This window comes from Nuphar pumila, chromosome 1 (genome assembly GCF_984573655.1).
Source record: "Nuphar pumila chromosome 1, dmNupPumi1.hap1.1, whole genome shotgun sequence".
In the NCBI taxonomy this organism is placed as follows: Eukaryota; Viridiplantae; Streptophyta; class Magnoliopsida; order Nymphaeales; family Nymphaeaceae; genus Nuphar; species Nuphar pumila.
The window spans coordinates 174,682,380-174,705,015 of NC_143249.1; the positions used below are offsets into that span (position 1 = coordinate 174,682,380).

The window sequence follows — 22,636 nt, forward strand, 5'->3', positions numbered from 1 at the left end:
CTCAGATCCATAATAAGATTAGTTTTTTATTTTTGTTTATTATAAATAATCATTGTAAAGAAGGGAAAGGGAGCTTGATGAATGAAGTATTGATGATTTTAGTTATTTTTAATGCAATTTCTTGTTATCTTTTTATAGTTTCTTAGGTTTGTAGTTGTGCTAGGGTATTAATTTTGTGAGGTTCAGGAGTGATCCTCATGTTCACTGCATCAAATTGTTTCGGTTGCTTTTCTTAATCGTCGGTCTGTTACAAAGTTCGAGAGAGGATCGTAGTAGAGTAAAGAGACATTTTGTCTCGATTTATTGGAATGAATGATTTGAGGGAACAATCCTATCAGATTGATATTAGAGTGTGTTCTTCTTTTCTATAGCAAAGAGTTTGAAAATTGATGCTACAAGAAAAAAACTCAATCACAACTTTGATCGACTTGAGAACAGTTTTGATCAGCTTGAAAACACAGTGCATGAATTATTAAAAAATTTAGAAGAGCAACTCGAGCAACTCAAAATCGTTCTTATCAAAAGGTTCCTGCATCTACCATGACCATGTGAAGAGTGAGCAACATGTCCAACTTCAGTTGATTGGGATATTAAAATCAATTGTTTTTTTTGTTTTTTGTTAATTTCTCATTATTTTCTTAAATTTTAATTATTTTTTGTTTCTTTTTTTTCTTGTTTTTTGCTTTTTCTTAGATAATCTCTTAATTGGTAGAATTTTCATGTAAATGTATCGGATTTACATAATAAAAAAAAGTGTTGAGAGAGAGAGAGAGAGAGAGAGAGAGAGAGAGAGAGAGACCTAACTCTGTTAGATAAGAAAAACCAACACATCAATTTGAATGTCCTGTAATGGGAAAGTCAAAAGAACCCAAAGAAATTGATACTCGTGAAACAAATCCCGAGAATTCTTCAAACTATCCAAATGCATCCTTAGGTTCTAGAAATCCTTTTTCTTTTTTTGTTTGAGGGAAAGGTTCTAGAAATCCAATTATAATGTCTAACCAGATTAATAGTCAAAATACGTACACACTGTGAAATTGTTGAATAAGAATACGGTTTGAGTGCCAAATGCGACTTGATTTCTTGAAATTGTTTATTGGAAAGGAGGGTTGCCTTAATCCCCCAACTTCATCATCCAAAAGGAAAAAGAAAAGATGAGTGAAGCACCCTGTAAATGAAGAATTCCACTTAAAAAAGCTCTACTTCATATAACCAGTGATATGCTACAAGTGCTTCTTAGATAGGTCCATCACTACTGGGCAAACAGATTGGATTCTATCAGACCACTGATCTGGATCTAACAATTTTTTTGGGATATAAATAATATCATGGAATTTTTCAGAAAACACACTTAAAGTTTTGGTTATAATCAAAATTACACCTAAGATTCTGATATATATATATATATATATATATATATATATATATATATATATATATATATATATATATATATATATATATATATATATATATATATATAATCACTAGAATATGAGAATTGAAAATATGAGAACTAATTGTGATCTCCATGCTTGAATTTATAAGAACCCACTCTTGCATCATCCGAGTTTGATGAATAAACATGATTTTTTAGCATTTTAAAATCAATGACTCATAATCTTCATAAAAATTCAAGCATTCAAAAATCACATTTTTTCATGGAAAATACATGATCCAATGGTTGATTCATAGAAAATTCACCATGCCAAGCACATCTACATTGTTGGATTTGCAAAAAAAGTGTTGAAAATGCTCATATTTCTAGTTCTCATATTCTAGTTTCTCTCTCTCTCTCTCTCTCTCTATATATATATATATATATATATATATATATATATAGATAGATAGATAGATTGTCGACATTTTGAAACCGGCAAAGCCGGTCTTAGGGTTGAAATAAGATGGTATGACCAGGAGTCGATCTATCTTTTCCTTGCTTTGTAGGAAGCACGTCCACAAAACCATGAACAAATAAAATTCGAGGAAGTGCAGGATTGTTGAATGGTATTAGCTCCTCATCATTCATGGCTGGATTAGAACAAGTCCAAACTTAGGTGGACCTACCTTGGATAACCGATCACGGCATTGATGTCCATCATAATCACTATATGTTGAAAAAAAAAGGTTAGGTTCGTTAATTTGGAGGCTTACTGGATTCGAACATGCAACGTCCCAACACAAGGTGAGGTGTATACTACATGCTCCTGCCAGACAAGCGGTGCCCCTGTTGGTCCCACCAGCGAAAGTCACCCGCAGAAACTGGCGAGAGTCATCCCCTGTTGGTCCCTATGGGTTTAAAAGTCCATGTGGGTCTCTCGTAGCCAAAGAAACAACCAAGGCTCTGACTCATTAGTACGGGAGTGTGTCCCACCGCGTTTGTCCACCATATCAAACGACATCTCAAGGTTTGCTGCATGACTGTAACAAAGGATTTGGTTCAACTTCCAATCTTTAGAGGGCTTGTACTTCATGCATGTGTAACAAAGGATTTGGTTCAACTTCCAATCTTTAGAGGGCTTGTACTTCATGCATGCGTGCTTGGATGAGATGGAAGCTCTGTAACAAATATTGCGAGATTTATAAAAAAAAATCTCACGATAATATCGCAAGAAATTGCCTGAAAGTTTAAAACGGCAATTTCTCGCGAGATTTTCAAACCGTAACAAATATCGTGATATTTACCGTTTTAGCATATATTTTATCGTGAGACTTTCATTTTTAAATGTGTTTTATTTATAATTTCTTATAAAAATCATTTTTTTTATATTTTTTATTGCTGAGATTTTGCCAAAAAAAATGCAAGATTTATGAAAAATTTCAAAATCTCCCAAGTTTTTGACTCTGTTTTTTTTTTTAACTTTTGTCACTATGGATGGAAGGCCTCTCACCTCTACTTGGTAATGCCTGAGTAACAGCATCAAGGCCTGACCAAATAAAAATTGAGCAAGGGTGGCCACTTCGCGATATTGTGCCAATTTTAGTTTTAAACCTTGTGACTACTCAATTGACTATCCTTGTGATCGTTCCCTGGGATCGAATATTCCCACCTAGTACTCAATTGACTTACTGGTACTAGTACAGTAGGATTGACTACTGCTGCTGATCATCTTATTGATCATTTTCGTCCATTGAATTGACAGGGTTATTAGCTTGTGAAATTGAGGGTTGGTATCATCTCTTAAGACAAAACTTGAATAGAAAACTCATATGAAGAAACTCTCTCTCTCTCTCTCTCTCTCTTGAATGATCAAGTGGGAAAACAACCCAAACTCAATTTGAACCCAAAACGACTTTGGCCAGGATGACATGATTTTCACACTACTCCAACAATCACACATAGGATTCATCATTTGAAAAACATGGTTTTTGTTTTTTTTTCTTCACCTTATTGTCCTTTGAAATAGAAAAATACTCATTCATTGCCATAAAAAACAGAAATGGGCAAAGATCTCCAACATTTGATAAGCTTATTATTGTAACGACAATATTTAACCTGAGTTAGTATAGAATAGTGAAGGTTAGCCTTCTCTCAAATAAAAAAAAGTATATAATAGTGAAGTTAGTATCTCTGTCAAATATATATATATATATACACACACACACACACACACACATATATATATATATTTATTTATTTATTTATCCCATAAAGTCAATATAAGACCAACCTGTGGGGGGGCACTGCGGTCCGGTAAATGAATTTAACAGCTCGTGACCGTGCTGTTCGAATCAAGTAGCTCGCAAGCCAAGCAGGTTTAAATGAGTTGAGCCCGGACATAAGGTGTTTGGCTCGACATGGCTAGGGAGAAATCATCTCTCTCTCTCTCTCTATATATATATATTGGCTACTAATGAAGATAAGGAACTAATGAGTAGAAATCACTTTTTTCTTCAAAAATTTTCAGTTTTTGTAGATCAAATGTTACAAATGTGATCTAAATGTGATCTACATGGATTGTTTAGAATGAAACTTGTTTTGAATCATGTGATATTGACAAATAATTAAGTTTTTAAAGGGATCCAAAGACCAATGACCCATAGTATGCCAAAATTTCATAACTCATAAGATCACATTTTTACATAAAAAAAGTATGATCCAAGGCTTGATCCTTAGCAAAGGAATCATGTTGAACACATCTATGTGTGATTAGATTGAGTCGATATAACTTGCACCAATGATTTCTAGGACATTAGTAGCAAATATATTTTCTCTTTCTAGCTATATATATAACATAATATTTTTACACCAGCTAACATGTGTTTGGCTCTAATTATCATTCAGGGGGGTCAAGCTCGAGCTCATCTCGCTAAACATGAGCATGAACTGAGTGACGAGCTCAATCCACTGGTAAATTTCAACCGCTCAGTTCTAAATGGCTTATGCCACCATATTCATCTAGAAGGTGAGTGACATCAAAAAAAACATGTGGAGCCCATCTAGCTGGGGACCTTAGGTTTTGAGTGCTCTTCATCCAAGGTCCTCATTCCCACGTTCTTGCAATTTAATCAATGTGATCTACAAAGCCTTGAATATATATCTTGTTGGGGGCAACGATGTTCAACTCATATCAACTACCAACCTCTAGAATCTGAAAACTAGGAGAGAGAGAGAGAGAGAGAGAGAGAGAGAGAGAGAGAGAGAGAGAGAGAGAGAGAGAGAGAGATGCTGCGACAAGTGAACACTGAGGTCCTCGGGCCTTGCCAACCTGATTTGACTTGGAAAGCTACCAGAATTTTCCATCCTACTATTCAATTTATGATACATGGCTTATATATATATATATATATATATACAGTCGACCTCTCTATCCCCCTTGCCCTTCAAAGGAAAGACCAACAATAATGGCCAGGAAGCACGACGACGAGCCTCTATCTCCCTTCTTGGCACGGTTCCATGCAGACTTCTTCCGCGTCTCCATGGCCCTCGCCAGCCAGGCTGTCCTCTGGAGGACGCTCAGCTCTGGGTCATTCTCTGATCCATGGCCACCCATCTTCAATTCTGTCATAGAGAAGACCTTTTGGCTTTTGGCAACCCTGGTCCTGTCTTCCTCCTGCCTTGCCTACCTCTTCAAATCCATCTTTTACTTCAACATTGTCAAGGCCGAGTTTTTGGACCGATGGAGGGTCAACTACCTCTTTGCACCATGGATTGCTGCCATTTTGCTCCTACAATGCGTCCTGCCCTCCAGATATGACCGTTGGAAGGGTCACACTTGGGAGGGGATAAGGTTCTTCAACTGGGGACATTTCAATTCCACCATTTCCAGGGTCTTTTGGTGCCTGTTCACTGTGCCGATATTGTTGCTACAACTTAAGATCTACGGCCAGTGGTTCACTAAGGGCAAGCGTTTCTTGTCCACTGTCGCCAACCCTTCGACTCATCTGTCCTTAATCGGCAACTTCATCGCAGCCCAGACCGCGGCTCAGCTAGCTTGGCTGGAACTCAGCTTGTTCATGTTTTCCATAGGCATCATACACTACGTTGTGGTGTTTATTACACTGTATCAGCGCCTTCCTTGCAATGCCTCGTTCCCAGTACAGCTAAGGCCGGTGATCTTCCTGTCGATCGCCGCCCCTAGCATGGCATGCGTTGCGTGGGAGTCGGTCTCGGGCTGCTTCGACTCTGGCTGCAAGATGTTGCACTTTCTCTCCCTCTTCCTCTTCACCTTGCTAGTAAGTTCACTTACTGAAGTACTTTTACAAGCTCTTTTATTTTTAATTAATTATAATTTTTCATGCTAATCACCACATAATTATTTTTGGCATGCTAGGTTGTTAGGCCTACTCTTTTCATGAAAGCAATGAAGAGGTTCAGTGCCACATGGTGGGCGTATGTGTTCCCGGTAACAATGCTTGCACTGTCATCAGCTGAGTATGCAGCGGAAGTGCACACTGGCTTAGCTCATTTGCTTAGAAGGACCATATCTATGATTTCACTAGCTATGACTGTGGGCTTGATCCTACTCACAGTTGTTCATAGAAAAACCATCTTTGTTAACGATACCCTTCTCATTCCTCGGTCAAAAATTTTGCCAATGGCTTCACCTTCGAGGACCATGGAGGAGCACGTTTCCCACCCAACCCTCCCTCTCTAAATGGAAAGGACAAAGGATATCTAAGTGTACAATGAAAAGGGTCTCCTCTCAATTTACAATCACAATATTTTATTTTTGAGTACATGTCACAATATTGGTGCGGGATACTTACATCCCTTCCAGATATTTGATACATATTATCCATTTCTTAAAGCATATGTTATACCATGTGCTCCTTGTACATTATACAACTGCATTTTGCAGAGTTTTAATTCATGTAATATGATCACAATTACTATTGGCTGCCAAAGTGCATCTTTTGCTCTTTCATTTATTATCAGTTATAAATATTAATAGTTCCACAAGGTCTCCGAATACCTGGCTAGGTCAGTCGGTTTAAAGTGTTCGAGTTGAAACATGTTGCAAGTTCGATACTCAGGGGTGCATCATTTGTCACAAGGTCGAAGCCAATAGGAAACCAACTCCGGTTGGCAAGGGACAATGCTCATGGGTTTTACACTGTGGGACATTAAAGCAGGGCTACATACATTCAACGGGGAACCTGTCAACCCATATGGGACATTTGAACCACAATGGCAAATTATAAAAAAACAACAAATTTTTTGAGGATGCATGCATTATGTACATAATTAGGCATTGGTTCTCAATTTCTTCATTTGTTCCATTCGCTTGTCATCGATCTCACATCGATGCATTATGTACTCTGATTCTTTGACTGAGGTGTAATGAATGTTTTCCTTCTCCCTCCCCCCCCCCCCCCAAAAAAAAAAAAAAAAAAACCCGGTTTCTAATTTTTACATTGCTCCATTTCTACCTGGTAGATGGTTGAAAAATGGTTAGCCATTTTGTTTTTGGGTTTTTTCTAATTAAAAAACTTGGGGAACCAAATTAAAATTTTTTTAGGGAACCAAGTTTTTTCAACCTTTAAAAGATAATACTAGGATTAATTAAAAAATTTCTTTAACTAGTACTATTTTCTAAAATATTAAATTATGCCAAAAACTACACTTTTAGGTGTAATTTTTTTTTTGTAGTTTTGACACCTTTATGTAATTTCATAAAATTTTGTCTTTGTTCTGCAATTAATATTTTAAAAGAACTGCTTTTCAGAAATTTCAACAAAGTTTCAGGTACCAGACAGAAATATTCTGTCACAGAACTATTAGGTTAAAAAAACGCAGTAAAACTAAGTAATGAACAATAAATAAAAAGCAAACCTGGTACCGTACATGAAACAGCATAAATTCATGTACTGAACAATAAATAGCAAGAATTTAAGTGGTGAACAGGAAATATAATTTCACATAGCCGGTTTTCTGAAAAAAAATAAACAAGGCCGTTTCTGTAAAAACAAAAATTGAAAATTCTTTTTGGAATTTCTAGAAACTTATAGTACTGCTTCAATATTTTTTTTAAGTATATATACCACGTATAAAGGAGGGGGATTAGGGGGGGCATGGGGCCGGGGGTGGATTAGGGTTTCCCCCTTTACCGTTTTCTTGAAAATGAGAGGAAGTCAGAGCGCAGCCGGAGCTGCGAGCGAGAGCAGCGATCGGCTCCCTTCGGTGGCCGATGAACGTGTCTCTGGGTCACAGTTGCATCGACCGGACCAGCGCAACGGAGGGTCCAGCAGAAGAAGGAAACCAGAGCAATCACCGAAGATCTTCTTGCCGGCGGTGGAAAACTCTGTTTGTGACCCAACGGAGAAAGATCAGAGGGCCAAGGCTCTTTGCACCTCTTCCTCCGACAACGCTCGACCGGAGAAAGAGCAGAGGGTCGAGGCCCTCTGTTGTGTATTCTTCGCCTGAGACTGGCCGGGGAGAGAGAGCAGAGGGTCGAACCCTCTTCAGAGGTCGGGATAGAGTTACGACCGACGGACTGTCCATCGACCTAAAAGGTCGGTTTCCTCACTCTGTCTGTCTCTCCTCAGTCTCTGCCAACAGTGGTCTATCTTATCACCCTTGTCTGTCTCTCTTATCTCTCTGTCGACAAAGGGCAATCTCTCGTCCTCTGTCTCTCTTCTCTGTCCGCCTCTCCCTGCGAATAGAAGACAATCAGTCACCCTCTCAAGAGGGCCAACCATCGGTCGGACTCCCTTCGTGGATGATCAAATCTCCGACCGACGAATCTAAATTTATGCCGACAAATTCGACCACCCGAAGGGTTGATCCGTGTCTACACCGATCGGATCTACTCTTTGAACGATAGATCCGTGCCGTAGCCGACTGAAGCCCTAGTAGGCCGGATTTGGGCTTCAACTTTCCCAGCTTTTTTTATTAAAAAAAAATTGACGGTGGCTTTCTTACGACGGCCCTCACAAACCGTCCTGCTTTTCAGCCACCCATCTTGGCATTCTCGAGATAGGTGTGGTGTTCATCTCAAGAAATGCTGAAATGGATTGTCATCAGCAGCGGAGCTGCATGCTAAGTGCCGCTGCATAAAAAAATGACCAAAATAGTAAGGTTTTGAGTGCCAAATGCACTTGATTTATTGACATTAGGTTTCACCTTGCCATAGCCCCCATTTATGATTCATGGGGAAGACATGAAAACCATGATTTACACATTTGATACATTTTCTTGTTGTCTGAAGAAGAAACGCGTAGCAATTTATGAGATTGAGACAGGTGAAGCAGCATGTAAACCAAGAATTCCAGTTGAAGGAAGCTCTATTTCATAGGGCCAGTGATAAGCTACAAGTGCTTCTTGGACATGCCCATCACTAGCGGTCAAACATATTGTATCCTATTGGACCAGTGATCTGGATCTAACAAATTTTTTTTTGGATATAAATCATAGTACAGATTTTTTTCCAAAATACACATAAGTTTTTGCTATAATCAAAATCCCACCTAAGATTTTGATATTGTTGAGAACACACCAAAATTTATGCCCCGTTATTCATGTATACGTTCCCTTCAATTTAACTTGTTATCATTATTAATCCAAGTTGAGATAATAGGATAAGGTTACTGACCCACCTCAAAATGATCATTATGTTTTCGAAAAATTTGTAAAGAGACACCTAACGATATGGTTTTTTTTCCTTTTTTGACAGAGAAAGCTGGGGTTATGATCCTGTTAACGTTAAACACAGAACAAAGCTGCACACAGTTACAATTTTAACAGGTTTAACGCCAACATAAATTCAGAATTACAGGATCATTTTGGAGGTCAATAGCTTTTTTAACGCAAGAGCAGATTTGTGGCAGTTTCAATAAAGATGAAAACACTAATACACGTCTTGCACAACAACAACAAAATCTATTGATTTTAACCTATTTAATTCAGATTCAAACTTTATCAAGTAGGCACACAGAAAAATCACTCCCAAAAAGTTTTAAATTTGACGTCAACACTGATTCAACCCAAGAATAAATTCTGTTCTAATTCAGCCTCCAAATAATCAGTTCTACCACATATATGCCAGGTTCACCGTTATCAATCTAGGTACAAGAAAGACTCCCAAGATCATATTCAGTAGAATTTTTATTTCAGGTTGCACAATCAATACAACAGAGAATTTACAAAGGAATTCAGTCCAAGCCTCACACAACTCAACACACATTCCTGTGATAAAAAATGCTAGAAGTATGCATTTATCAATACACTCATAAGACTAGTTACAAAATAGCAGTTGGCATCAAGTTTGGCCCAACGTCTGTTCATTTTGATGCCTATTCATCCCAAAAACGAATTCAACAAAATCAAAGGCTGAGTCCCTTCTAAGCAAAAACAGAGATAGCACCCAGCTCTAATGCATTCCTGTATTAGATTAATTTCTGTAAATTCAAGGGATCCAATAGAGCAGCAAAACAAGATTCCAAACATTAAGTAGGGCAGTCGGTCGGCACAAACATGTGAACTATGCATAAACCACCATTCACAGTGATTATCAGGAAATAAGGGAGAGGTGTCCCTGATTCCGGCGTCCGTCTTCCCGTCCATGAGGACGTCTTGACCTCTACAGCACGCGGGAGCACCACACAAGGTCGACTTCCGGCCATCTTCCTGTATGGCAGCTCTCACGTTGTAGGCGGAAAGCACAAGAGGCAACCAAAGGAAAGAGAGAGAGAGGGGCGCCTCTTCTTCACTCTCGATTTCTCAAGGAGGATTCAAATGGCAGCAACAAGGACGATGAGCCCCTCTCACGTTTTAGGCTTGTTATAATTACCAAAGGGAAAAAAAGGGATTAGGGCTGCTGCCCTTTGGACCCAATAGATGGGTCCAAGGCTCAACAGCTCTATTTGGTACCAATGGGATCCCTTGGTTCCCAACAACCATATTTGAGATCTCAAAGAGATACAAAATTTCAAATTCAATAAAAAATATTCAGACCCAAAATAAAACTACTCAAGAATTTTATACACCATCCAATAGTCCTAAAAGGATCCTAATGAGCTAATTATTTAATCGGATTCCAAAAATCTTAAATAAAAATAATCCTTAAATTCTTATAAATCATGTTTTCGGATAAAAAATGAGCACAAAAAATTCCTGAAAGCTCAAAATACCAAAATTATCCATCGCATGTATGAGGATCAATTTTGTATGTTTGGTCCGATGAAATGTTGGATCATTTTTCTTATCAAATTTGTTATTATTTTTAAAAGACTTTTTTTTTTTAAATATGGGTGCCTATAAGGACTATGGCTACTCCTAAGAGCATCTTTAGTGAAATGTAAGCCGCTCTTCTTGTCTTGCTGCATATATTGTTGTTCAATTTTTAGCTGAGCAGGTAGCTCTTTCACTGTTAGGTTTTTAGAGTTTAACCTAAAGGCATTTTGGATAATCTTTCATAAAAATCGAAGGCTATGCAGAATAGTGGATATCTACATACGATTAGGGATTATATTCTCAACGATAGCCAAGTCCTTTGCCATTACCAACATTTTATTCACATGATCAACGACATTGTCATTTTCTTGCATCTTATATGAATTGTATTGCTCCAAGAGCAATTGAATGTGGGTTTCTTAGGTAATATTATATTTCCTTGAGATGACTTCAAACATTGATTTTTCATTAGGGTAATCCTCGAATAACCTAATTACATAATCATCCATGTATGTGAGCATGATTATTCTAACTAACATGTTATCTTGATGTAAATATTTTTGTCTACTTCTGAAGCTTTACCATTAGAGCCTCTTATTTCATTGTTCAGAGCATTCTTGATGCCTTCTAAGGTCAAAACAAGAAGAATCCTCTACTTCCATATAATACTCCTTAGCAAAGGAGAGAGGCTTGTTGTAAAAAAAAAAGAAAAAAACTAGTTTCTTTTTTTTACCCAAACAAGCCGATTACTATTTACTGATGTGAAAGACTGGTTGTTTTTTTTTACAATAGTTACCCTAAAATTCGGTCACACTGGAATACTATAGCTTGTGTGTTTTATGATTTTTAATATCGTACCCTCACCTTCCTCTGGTTGGATTTCTGGTAACCTTTGCTCAAAAAACAAAAGGTATGATACTGACCTTTTTTTTATAGCTTTTCTTGTTTTTCTTTTTATTTTTGGCAGGTTTGAGCGATCGGCACTCTGCTACTACGAGCGTCTTGACAACTTGAATCAGCGAGTTGGGGGCAAGATACTGCGCACAACAAGAACCCAGCTCCGATACCACCGAAGGGATCGACTAACCCTGTAGATCAGGGTTTTTTCACTATAAGATTCTGCGCACAATTTTCAATTCTCTCTCTCTCTCTCTATATATATATATATATATATACACTCAATGAAAAACCCTCCCAAACCTTTCCAATGAACTTTTTATTGGATTTTTGGTATTTTTTCAAAATTTTAACGATACAGATGTGACCTATATGCTTGTTTTTATAGGAACCCAGTTCTTGGAGCATTTGATTCCGATGTATTGATAGGTTTTTAAAAGTTTCAAAATCAATGGCGTACAATTTCGATAAAATTTTGAGGCTCCAAATACCATTTTTTATAAAAAAATCAAGATCCAAGTGTCGATTTATAGTAAATAAATCATGCTGAACACATCTATACCATTATTTACTTTGTTATTTATAGTAAATAATTGTAGTTTTTATCCAAATACCATTATTTACTTTGTTAGAAGGTTGTATCATGTTTAATAATCATAAGATCATATTTTTGAGACAATAAAAATCAATGGCTCACCATTGATGAAACACATGAAAATAGTAAATAGAACATGAAAAACATGATCCAAAGGTCAGATTTTGCAATTGGATAAATCAAGTGTGTACAACCATACGAGCATATATATATATATATATATATATATATATATATATATATATATATATATATATATATATATATATATATATATATATATATATATAAGAACTGAACATATTAGGCCCTCTTTTCTCCCATTAGGCCGCATAATTTGAAGTGTTTTATGATAGATCTGAATCATTAGATGTGTTTAGCATACTTGATTTAGTGGGATTCGACTCTTGGATCATGTTTTTTCAACAAAAAAATGTATTTTTATGAGCCAAAAAATGTGATGCCTTCGTAACCATTGATTTTGGATCACCTGGAAAACCTATAAGATCCAAAAGCAGGTTCCCACTACACCAAACCTATAGATCACATCTATGGTGTTAGATGTGCGAAAAAATACTAAAAACTGCAATTTTTTAAGGGGCTTAGTGGGGGCAGAATAAGAACATGACAGAACGAGCCCATTACTCTAGAGTCACTAGAATATGAGAAGTAGAAATATGAGCATTGTCAACACTTTTTTTGCAAATCCAACCATGTGGATGTGCTTGGCATGGTGAATTTGATAGGAATCAACCATTGGATAATGTATTTTTTATGAAAAATGTGATTTTTGAATGCTTGAATATTTATGAAGATTATGAGCCATTGATTTCAAAGCCTTAAAAAAATCTCATTTATGCATCAAAATTGGACGATTCAAGAGCAGGTTTTCAAGCATGCACAATATGGTTAGATTCAAGAGAAAAGAACAAAAAATCATGAAAATCACGGTTCACACATTAGTTCTTATATTTTCAATATATATATATATATATATATATATATATATATATATATATATATATATATAATCACTAGAATATGAGAATTGAAAATATGAGAACTAATTGTGATCTACATGCTTGAATTTATAAGAACCCACTCTTGAATCATCCGATTTTGATGAATAAACATGATTTTTTAGCATTTTAAAATCAATGACTCATAATCTTCATAAAAATTCAAGCATTCAAAAATCACATTTTTTCATCGAAAATACATGATCCAATGGTTGATTCATAGAAAATTCACCATGCCAAGCACATCTACATTGTTGGATTTGCAAAAAAAGTGTTGAAAATGCTCATATTTCTAGTTCTCATATTCTAGTTTCTCTCTCTCTCTCTCTCTATATATATATATAGATAGATAGATAGATAGATAGATTGTCGACATTTTGAAACTGGCAAAGCCGGTCTTAGGGTTGAAATAAGATGGTATGACCAGGAGTCGATCTATCTTTTCCTTGCTTTGTAGGAAGCACGTCGACAAAACCATGAACGAATAAAATTCGAGGAAGTGCAGGAGTGTTGAATGGTATTAGCTCCTCATCATTCATGGCTGGATTAGAACAAGTCCAAACTTAGGTCGACCTACCTTGGATAACCGATCACGGCATTGATGTCCATCATAATCACTATATGTTGAAAAAAAGGGTTAGGTTCGTTAATTTGGAGGCTTACTACTGCCTGCTCGTCGAGGGGCATTTTTTTTTTCCTTTTTTTTTGTTTTGTTTACGACAGATAAAGCTGAGGTTAGGCGGATCCCTATCAGTTATACAACCACAGCATTGGGATTCGAACATGCAACGTCCCAACACAAGGAGAGGTGTAAACTACATGCTCCTGCCAGACAAGCGGAGCCCCTGTTGGTCCCACCAGCGAAAGTCACCCCCAGAAACTGGTGAGAGTCATCCCCTGTTGGTCCCTATGGGTTTAAAAGTCCATGTGGGTCTCTCGTAGCCAAAGAAACAACCAAGGCTATGACTCATTAGTACGGGAGTGTGTCCCACCGCGTTTGTCCACCATATCAAACGACATCTCAAGGTTTGCTGCATGACTGTAACAAACGACATCAAGGCCTGACCAAATAAAAATTGAGCAAGGGTGGCCACTTCGCGATATTGTGCCAATTTTAGTTTTAAACTACCGCGGACTTGTTTCATAGCTCTCAACTGAGCGGCAGACCCGATGCCACTGGGTTGGTTTGGCTATTCATCTCTATCGACTAAGTTAGCTTGCGCGCTTATCCTAGGCTTCAATTGTAACCCTCCTCTAGGCTCCGCTGGACAGTCATCGACTTTCCTCTCTTTGACCATCCTTGTGATCGTTCCCTGGGATCGAATATTCCCACCTAGTACTCAATTGACTTACTGGTACCAGTACAGTAGGATTGACTGCTGCTGCTGATCATCTTATTGAAGTGCAATAGAAAACTCATATGAAGAAACTCTCTCTCTCTCTCTCTCTTGAATGATCAAGTGGGAAAACAACCCAAACTCAATTTGAACCGAAACGACTTTGGCCAGGATGATATGATTTTCACCCTACTCCAACAATCACACATAGGATTCATCATTTGAAAAACATGGTTTTTGTTTTTTTTTCTTCACCTTATTGTCCTTTGAAATAAAAAAATACTCACTCATTGCCATAAAAAACAGAAATGGGCAAAGATCCCCAACATTTGATCGTCATGAAGCTTATTATTGTAACGACATTATTTAACCTTAGTATAGAATAGTGAAGGTTAGCCTTCTCTCAAATAAAAAAAGTATATAATAGTGAAGTTAGTATCTCTGTCAAATATATATATATATATATATATATATATATATATATATATATATATATATATATATATATATATATATATATATATATATATATATATATATATATATCCCATAAAGTCAATATAAGACCAACCTGTGGGGGGCACTGCGGTCCGGTAAATGAATTTAACAGCTCGTGACCGTGCTGTTCGAATCAAGTAGCTGGCAAGCCAAGCAGGTTTAAATGAGTTGAGCCCAGACATAAGGTGTTTGGATCGACCTCGCTTGGGAGAAATCATCTCTCTCTCTCTCGATATATATATATATATATATATATATATATATTGGATACTAATGAAGATAAAGGAACTAATGAGTAGAAATCACCTTTTTCTTCAAAAAATTTCAGTTTTTTAGATCAAATGTTACAAATGTGATCTACATGGATTGTTTAGAATGAAACTTGTTTTGAATCATGTGATAATGACAAATAATTATGTTTTTAAAGGGATCCAAAAATCAATGACCTATAGTATGCCAAAATTTCATAACTCATAAGATCACATTTTTACATAAAAAAAAGCACGATCCAAGGCTTGATCCTTAGCAAACAAACCATGTTGAACACATCTATGTGTGGTTAGATCGACTTGATACAACTTGCACGTATGATTTCTAGCAAATTAGTAGCAAATATATTTTCTCTCTCTCTCTCTCTCTCTCTCTCTCTATATATATATATATATATATATATATATATATATATATATATATATATATATATATAACACAATATGTTTACACGAGCTAACATGTGTTTGACTCTTATCATTCAGGGGGAGTCAAGCCCAAGCTCATCCACTGGTAAACGAGTGGGCCTGAACTGTTTGGTTGGTTCAGCTCATTTTGTCACAGGCTTTTTCATTTTGGAGAATCTCAAGTAAGAGAGAGGCACAGTGAGGACGTCTGCTTCTCGTTTAGACCAAATTTCAACCGCTCAGTTCTAAATGGCTTATGCCACCATTCTTCTAGAAGGTGAGTGACATCCAAAAAAATTTGTGAGGCCCATCTAGCTGGGGACCACCTTTTCTTGTTAGGTTTCGAGTGATCATCATCCCCACTTTCTTGCAATTTAATGTGATCTACAAAGCCTTGAATATCTTGTTGGGGGCAATTATGTTGAACTCATATCAACTACCAAGCTATGGAATCTGAAAACCAGCTGTGTGTGTGTGTGTGTGTGAGAGAGAGAGAGAGAGAGAGAGAGAGAGAGAGAGAGAGAGAGTTGGTATGCTCCGGCAAGTGAACACTGAGGTCCTCGGTCCTTAGCCAACCTGATTTGACTTGAAAAGCTAATAGAATTTTTCATCCTATTATTTAATTTATAGTACATGGCTAATATATATATATATATATAGTCGACCTTTCTATCTTCCTTGAGAGGGTGGTGTATGTTCGCCCCCGATGATTCACTGAATCCCACGTCTGTGTTCGGGGCTTTGAATGAGCACCACGTATACAAGCACATGGGGCTCGTATTCCCATGTATGTTGACATAACTTTGCATCGGACTCTGGTGTTGTTGCAAAGACTTAAGTACCCTTTCTTGCTATTCTTCTCATAAAGTGATAGTTTGAGAAAATGACAAAAATGCCCTTCATTCAAAAAAGAAAAAACAAACAGTTCAAAAAAAGGACAAACATGTCCTCCATCCAGAAAGTCGAGGATGATGTTGACTCTTCAAAGTCTTCTTCTTTTTCTGTTCAAAAAAAGGACAAACATGTCTTCTTCTTCTTTCTCCGTAAAACACTGTAAAACCCCCTCTCTATCTAGAGAAGAAATCAAGGAAAACAAAGAGTTCTTCCTGGAGAAGGCCATGAACATCAACCCTCTCACTCTCTCTCTCTACTTCTGTGCACATCCAACAAACGATCCTACATTGCTCCATCGTCATCTTCTTCTTCTTCCTTCTTCGTAAAACACTGTAAAACCCTCACTCTCTATAGAGAAGAAATCAAGGGAGGTAAAGGGTTCCTCCTGGAGAAGGCCATGAACACCAACCCTCTCACTCTCTCTCTACTTATGTGCCTGATTTAGAGTTTTTGCCCTTACAGGAGGGGGGTCTGGGGGTTCATCCCAGCGTGGGTAGCATCATTCAACTAAATGAGTTGTAGATCCTGATTCAGAGTTTTTACCCTTATAGGAGAGGAGTCTGGGGGCTCCTCCCAACGTGGGTAGCATCATTCAACTTGAAGAGTTGTGGAGTCTGATTCAAAGTTTTTACCCTTACAGAAAAGGGGGGTCTGAGGGCTCCTCCCAGCGTGGGTAGCATCATTCAACTTGATGAGTTGTGGAGTCTGATTCAAAGTTTTTACGCATTCATATTTTAAGGCATTAGATCTCATGTTTGAACATCCACGCTTGTGCAGTTTGCTTTCATCATGTTCAGTTGCTTTCTAGATTATACTTTGAATTCTTGTGCATTTTAGATCTATCGATTTGTATATAACCAGAGCTCATTTTAATCTGAATTTTTTACTGAAACGTTATGCATATGTCTTCATGCTCTCCACCAAAAATCAGATCATTCTAAGTTTGTTTGACTCACTTTAAAAATCGAGATTCAAAACCTGTTATTTTGCACCGTCAGGATTTTAGCAGAATCAGGACCAACTTGCGAGAGTGATTTCTCCCTAACCAAAGATGATCTTTCCAATCCGTAAAAAATGTTGTTTTTTAAATTGAATCTAGTTTGTTCATACCAAATTTCAGCGATTTCTATGGTGTTTTCATACCAGTTTCGGGTCAAAAACCATAACCCTATCACCCTGTGTCATTTTAACGGCTCAGATTTTAATCTATTTTGTTTGAATTTTATTTTCCTAATGGGAGATCATTTTTCAATTCTGTAAAACGGGTTCTCTTTGTTTATGTGTCTAGTTTATCTTTGTAAATTTTCAGAATTTTTCATGGTCAATTACTATTTTATTTTGATTAAATACCAGAACCTTGTATCCAGATTTTATAAATGTTCTGATTTTGGCCCCCATATCATGACTGTTGTAGCACTTCTTCAACAAATCGTTATTTGATTGGCAATATTCTTCAGCAAATTGTTGTTATGATTTTTTTGAATCTCTAATGAGTCCCTACTATGATTTATAGTATTTTTGGGTCTCCAACGAGCCTCACAATGATTTATAGTGTTGTCCGGTCTTTTAACTATGATTTATAGTGCTTTGGGGTCTCCAACGAGCCCCACAACGATTTGTAGTGTTTTTCGGTCTTTTAACTATGATTTATAGTGTTTTCGGGTCTCTAACGAGTCCTACAGCGATTTATAGTGTTGCTGGACCTCGCTATAGCGATTTATAGTGTTTCTCGCTAAACACTACAGCGATTTGTGATACAAATCGCTATCCGAATCAGGACCAACTTGTCAGGGCCATATCTCTCTAACTAGAGATCGAATTTCAAATCCGTAAAAAGTGGTGTCTTTGTTATGAAGTCTAGTTTATTCCTGTAAATTTTCAGCAATTTATATGGTCATTTGATACCCCATTTGGATAAAAAACCAGACCCCTATCAGTTTACCTTATTTGAGTGACATAGGTTTTTATTTCATTTTGTAAGAGTCATATCTCCCCAACGGAAGATCATTTTTCAAATCCGTAAAAAGGGTTTTCTTCCTCTATGTGTCTAGTTTATATCTGGAAAGTTTTATAACTTTTTATGCTCATTTGATATTTCAAACCTGTTAAAAACCGAGACATGTTATAAAATGTTATAAAACTTAAAAAGTTTGAAACTTCCTCTATATGTCTCGATTTTTAACAGGCTTGAAATATCAAATGAGCATAAAAAGTTATAAAACTTCCCAAATATAAACTAGACACATAGATGAAGAAAACCCTTTTTACCGATTTGGAAAATGATCTTTCGTTGGGGAGATATGACTCTTACAAAATGAAATAAAAACCTATGTCACTCAAATAAGGCAGACTGATAGGGGTCTGGTTTTAGATCCAAATGGGGTATCAAATGACCATATAAATCACTGAAAATTTATAAAAATAAACTAGATTTCATAACAAAGACACCATTTTTTACGGATTTGAAATCCGATTTCTGGTTAGGGAGATATGGCCCTGACAAGTTGGTCCTGATTCGGATAACGATTTGTATCACAAATCGCTGTAGTGTTTAGCGAGAAACACTACAAATCACTATAGCGAGGTCCAGAAACACTATAAATCGCTGTGGGTCTCGTTAGAGACCCGAAAACACTATAAATCATAGTTAAAAAACTGAAAAAACACTAGAAATCGTTGTGGGGCTTGTTGAAGACCCCAAAGCACTATAAATCATAGTTAAAAGACCGGACAATACTATAAATCATTGTGAGGCTCGTTGGAGACCCAAAAATACTAAAAATCATAGTAGAGACTCATTAGAGACTCAAAAAAATCATAACAACAATTTGCTGAAGAATATTGCCAATCAAATAACGATTTGTTGAAGAAGTGCTACAACAGTCATGATATGGGGGCCAAAATCAGAACATTTATAAAATCTGGATACAAGGTTCTGGTATTTAATCAAAATAAAATAGTAATTTACCATGAAAAATTCTGAAAATTTACAGGGATGAATTAGACACATAAAAAAAGAGAACCCGTTTTACAGAATTGAAAAATGATCTCCCATTAGGAAAATAAAATTCAAACAAAATGGATCAAAATCTGAGCCGTTAAAATGACACAGAGTGACAGGGTTATGGTTTTTGACCCGCAACTGGTATGAAAACAACATAGAAATCGCTGAAATTTGGTATGAACAAACTAGATTTAATTTAGAAAACAACCCTTTTTACGGATCGGAAAGATCATCTCTGGTTAGGGAGAAATCACTTCCGCAAGTTGGTCCTGATTCTGCTAAAATCCTGATGATGCAAAATAACAGGTTTTGAATCTTGATTTTTAAAGTAGGTCAAAAAAACTCAGAATGATCTGATTTTTGGTGGAGAGCATGAAGACATATTCATAAAGTTGCAGTAAAAAATTCAGATTAAAATGAGATTTTGTTACATACAAATCGATAGATCTAAAATGCACCAGAATTCAAAGTGTAATCTAGAAAGCAACTGAACATGATGAAAGCAAACTGCACATGCGTGGATGTTCAAAAATGAGATCTAATGCCTTAAAATATGAATGGATAAAAACTTTGAATCAGACTCCACAACTCTTCAAGTTGAATGATGCTACCCACGCTGGGAGGAGCCCCCAAACCCCCCTCCTGTAAGGGCAAAAACTCTAAATCAGGCTCCACAACTCATCAAGTTGAATGATGCTACAGTTAGTGTGCATGTCAGTCCGTGTTTGATGGAGAAATGTTGGATCATTTGTTGGATGTGCACAGAAGTAGATATTGAAGGGAGAGAGAGTGAGATGAGGTTTTACCCCTCTCTTGTAAGGGTAAAAACTCTGAATCAGGATCTACAACTCATTTAGTTGAATGATGATACCTACGCTGGGAGGAACCCCCAAACCCTTCTCCTGTAAGGGTAAAAACTCTGAATCAGGCTCCACAAGAGTCAATGTACAGGTCAGTCGGTGCTTGATGGAGCAATGTATGATCTTCTAATGGATGTGCACAGAAGCAGAAATAGAAGGGAGAAAGAGAGTGAGAGGGTTGATGTTCATGGCCTCCTCCAGGGGAGATTTCTTTCTCGGATAATCCTGCAGTGCAGAGTTTGGGTCTTAAATAATCATCTTCGGGGCACTTAAGTCTTTACAACCACTCCTTTTCAAGAACCGTCATTTTTTTTTGCACCAATGGAGGAGAGGGTACTTAAGTCTTTGCAATCGCATCAAACTCCAACGCTAATTAATGCTGACAAACATGGGGATACGAGACGCACATGCTTACATACGTGGTGCTCTTTGGGACCCCCGATCATGAGATGTAGCTAACTGCCCTGTTCGGGGAACATATAACCTGCTTTGATCTTCCTTGCCCTTAAAAGCGAACACCAACAACAATGGCCAGAAAGCATGATGACGAGCCTCTATCTCCCTTCTTGGCACGGTTCCATGCAGACTTCTTCCGCATCTCCATGGCCCTCGCCAGTCAGGCTGTCCTCTGGAGGACGCTCAGCTCTGGGTCATTCTCTGATCCATGGCCACCCATCTTCAATTCTATCATAGAGAAGACCTTTTGGCTTTTGGCAGCCCTGGTCTTGTCTTCCTCCTGCCTTGCCTACCTCTTCAAATCCATCTTTTACTTCAACATTGTCAAGGCCGAGTTTTTGGACCGATGGAGGGTCAACTACCTCTTTGCACATTGGATTGCTGCCATTTTGCTCCTACAATGCGTCCTGCTCTCCAGATATGACCGTTGGAAGGGTCATACTTGGGAGGGGCTAAGGTTCTTCAATTGGGGACATTTCAATTCCACCATTTCCAGGGTCTTTTGGTGCCTGTTCACTGTGCCGATATTGTTGCTAGAACTCAAGATTTACGACCAGTGGCTCACTAAGGGCAAGCGTTTCTTGTCCACTGTCGCCAACCCTTCGACTCATCTGTCCTTAATCGGCAACTTCATCGCAGCCCAGACCGCGGCTCAGCTAGCTTGGCTGGAACTCAGCTTGTTCATGTTTTCCATAGGCATCATACACTACGTTGTCCTGTTTATTACACTGTATCAGCGCCTTCCTTGCAATGCCTCGTTCCCAGCACAGCTAAGGCCGGTGATCTTCCTGTCGATCGCCACCCCTAGCATGGCATGCATCGCGTGCGAGTCGGTCTCGGGCCGCTTCGACTCTGGCTGCAAGATGTTGCACTTCCTCTCCCTCTTCCTCTTCACCTTGCTAGTAAGTTCACTTACTGATCAAGTACTTTTACAAGCTCTTTTATTCTTAATTAATTATAAATTTTCATTTTCATGCTAATCACCACATAATTATTTTTGGCATGCTAGGTTGTTAGGCCTACTCTTTTCATGAAAGCAATGAAGAGGTTCAGTGCCACATGTTGGGCGTATGTGTTTCCGGTAACAATGCTTGCACTGTCATCAGCTGAGTATGCAGCGGAAGTGCACACTGGCTTAGCTCATTTGCTTAGAAGGACCATATCTATGATTTCACTAGCTATGACTATGGGCTTGATCCTACTCATAGTTGTTCATAGAAAAGCCATCTTTGTTAACGATACCCTTCTCATTCCTCGGTCAAAAATTTTGCCTATGCCTTTACCTTCTTAAAGCATATATACATTATACAACTGAATTTTGCAGAGTTTTAATTCGTAGTTTAGTTTTACTTTTTCGTTTTGACATTTTCCCTTTCTTGATAAGAAATTGCAGCAGCATGAAGCTTTAGAGTATAGGTCATATTCATGTAATATGATCACAATTACTATTGGCTGCCAAATCATCTTTTGCTCTTTCATTTATTATCAGTTTTAAATATTAATAGTCCCACAAGGTCTCCGAATACCTGGCTAGGTGAGTCGGTTTAAGGCGTTGGAGTTGAAGCATGTTGCAAGTTCGATACTCAGGGCTGCATCATTTGTCACAAGGTCGAAGCCAATAGGAAACTAACTCCGGTTGGCACGGGACAATACTCATGGGTTTTACACTGTGAGACATTAAAGCAGGGCTACATACATTCAACGGGGAACCTGTCAACCCATAGTGGGACATTTGAACCACAATGGCAAATTATAAAAAAAAACAAGAACAATTTTTTTGAGAA

The 22,636-nt window shown here is 37.6% G+C and overlaps 1 long non-coding RNA gene and 1 pseudogene across 1 annotated transcript; both read left to right on the forward strand.

The window, feature by feature from the left end:
- The first annotated feature begins 5,343 nt into the window (after nt 1-5,343).
- LOC149851327 (uncharacterized) lies at nt 5,344-6,348 on the forward strand. Its single transcript, XR_016433367.1, has 2 exons — nt 5,344-5,676; nt 5,775-6,348. It is a non-coding gene; the product is annotated as an uncharacterized LOC149851327 (long non-coding RNA).
- Nucleotides 6,349-20,923: 14,575 nt separating this feature from the next.
- LOC149851328 (S-type anion channel SLAH1 pseudogene) lies at nt 20,924-22,143 on the forward strand (annotated as a pseudogene).
- Nucleotides 22,144-22,636: the final 493 nt, after the last annotated feature.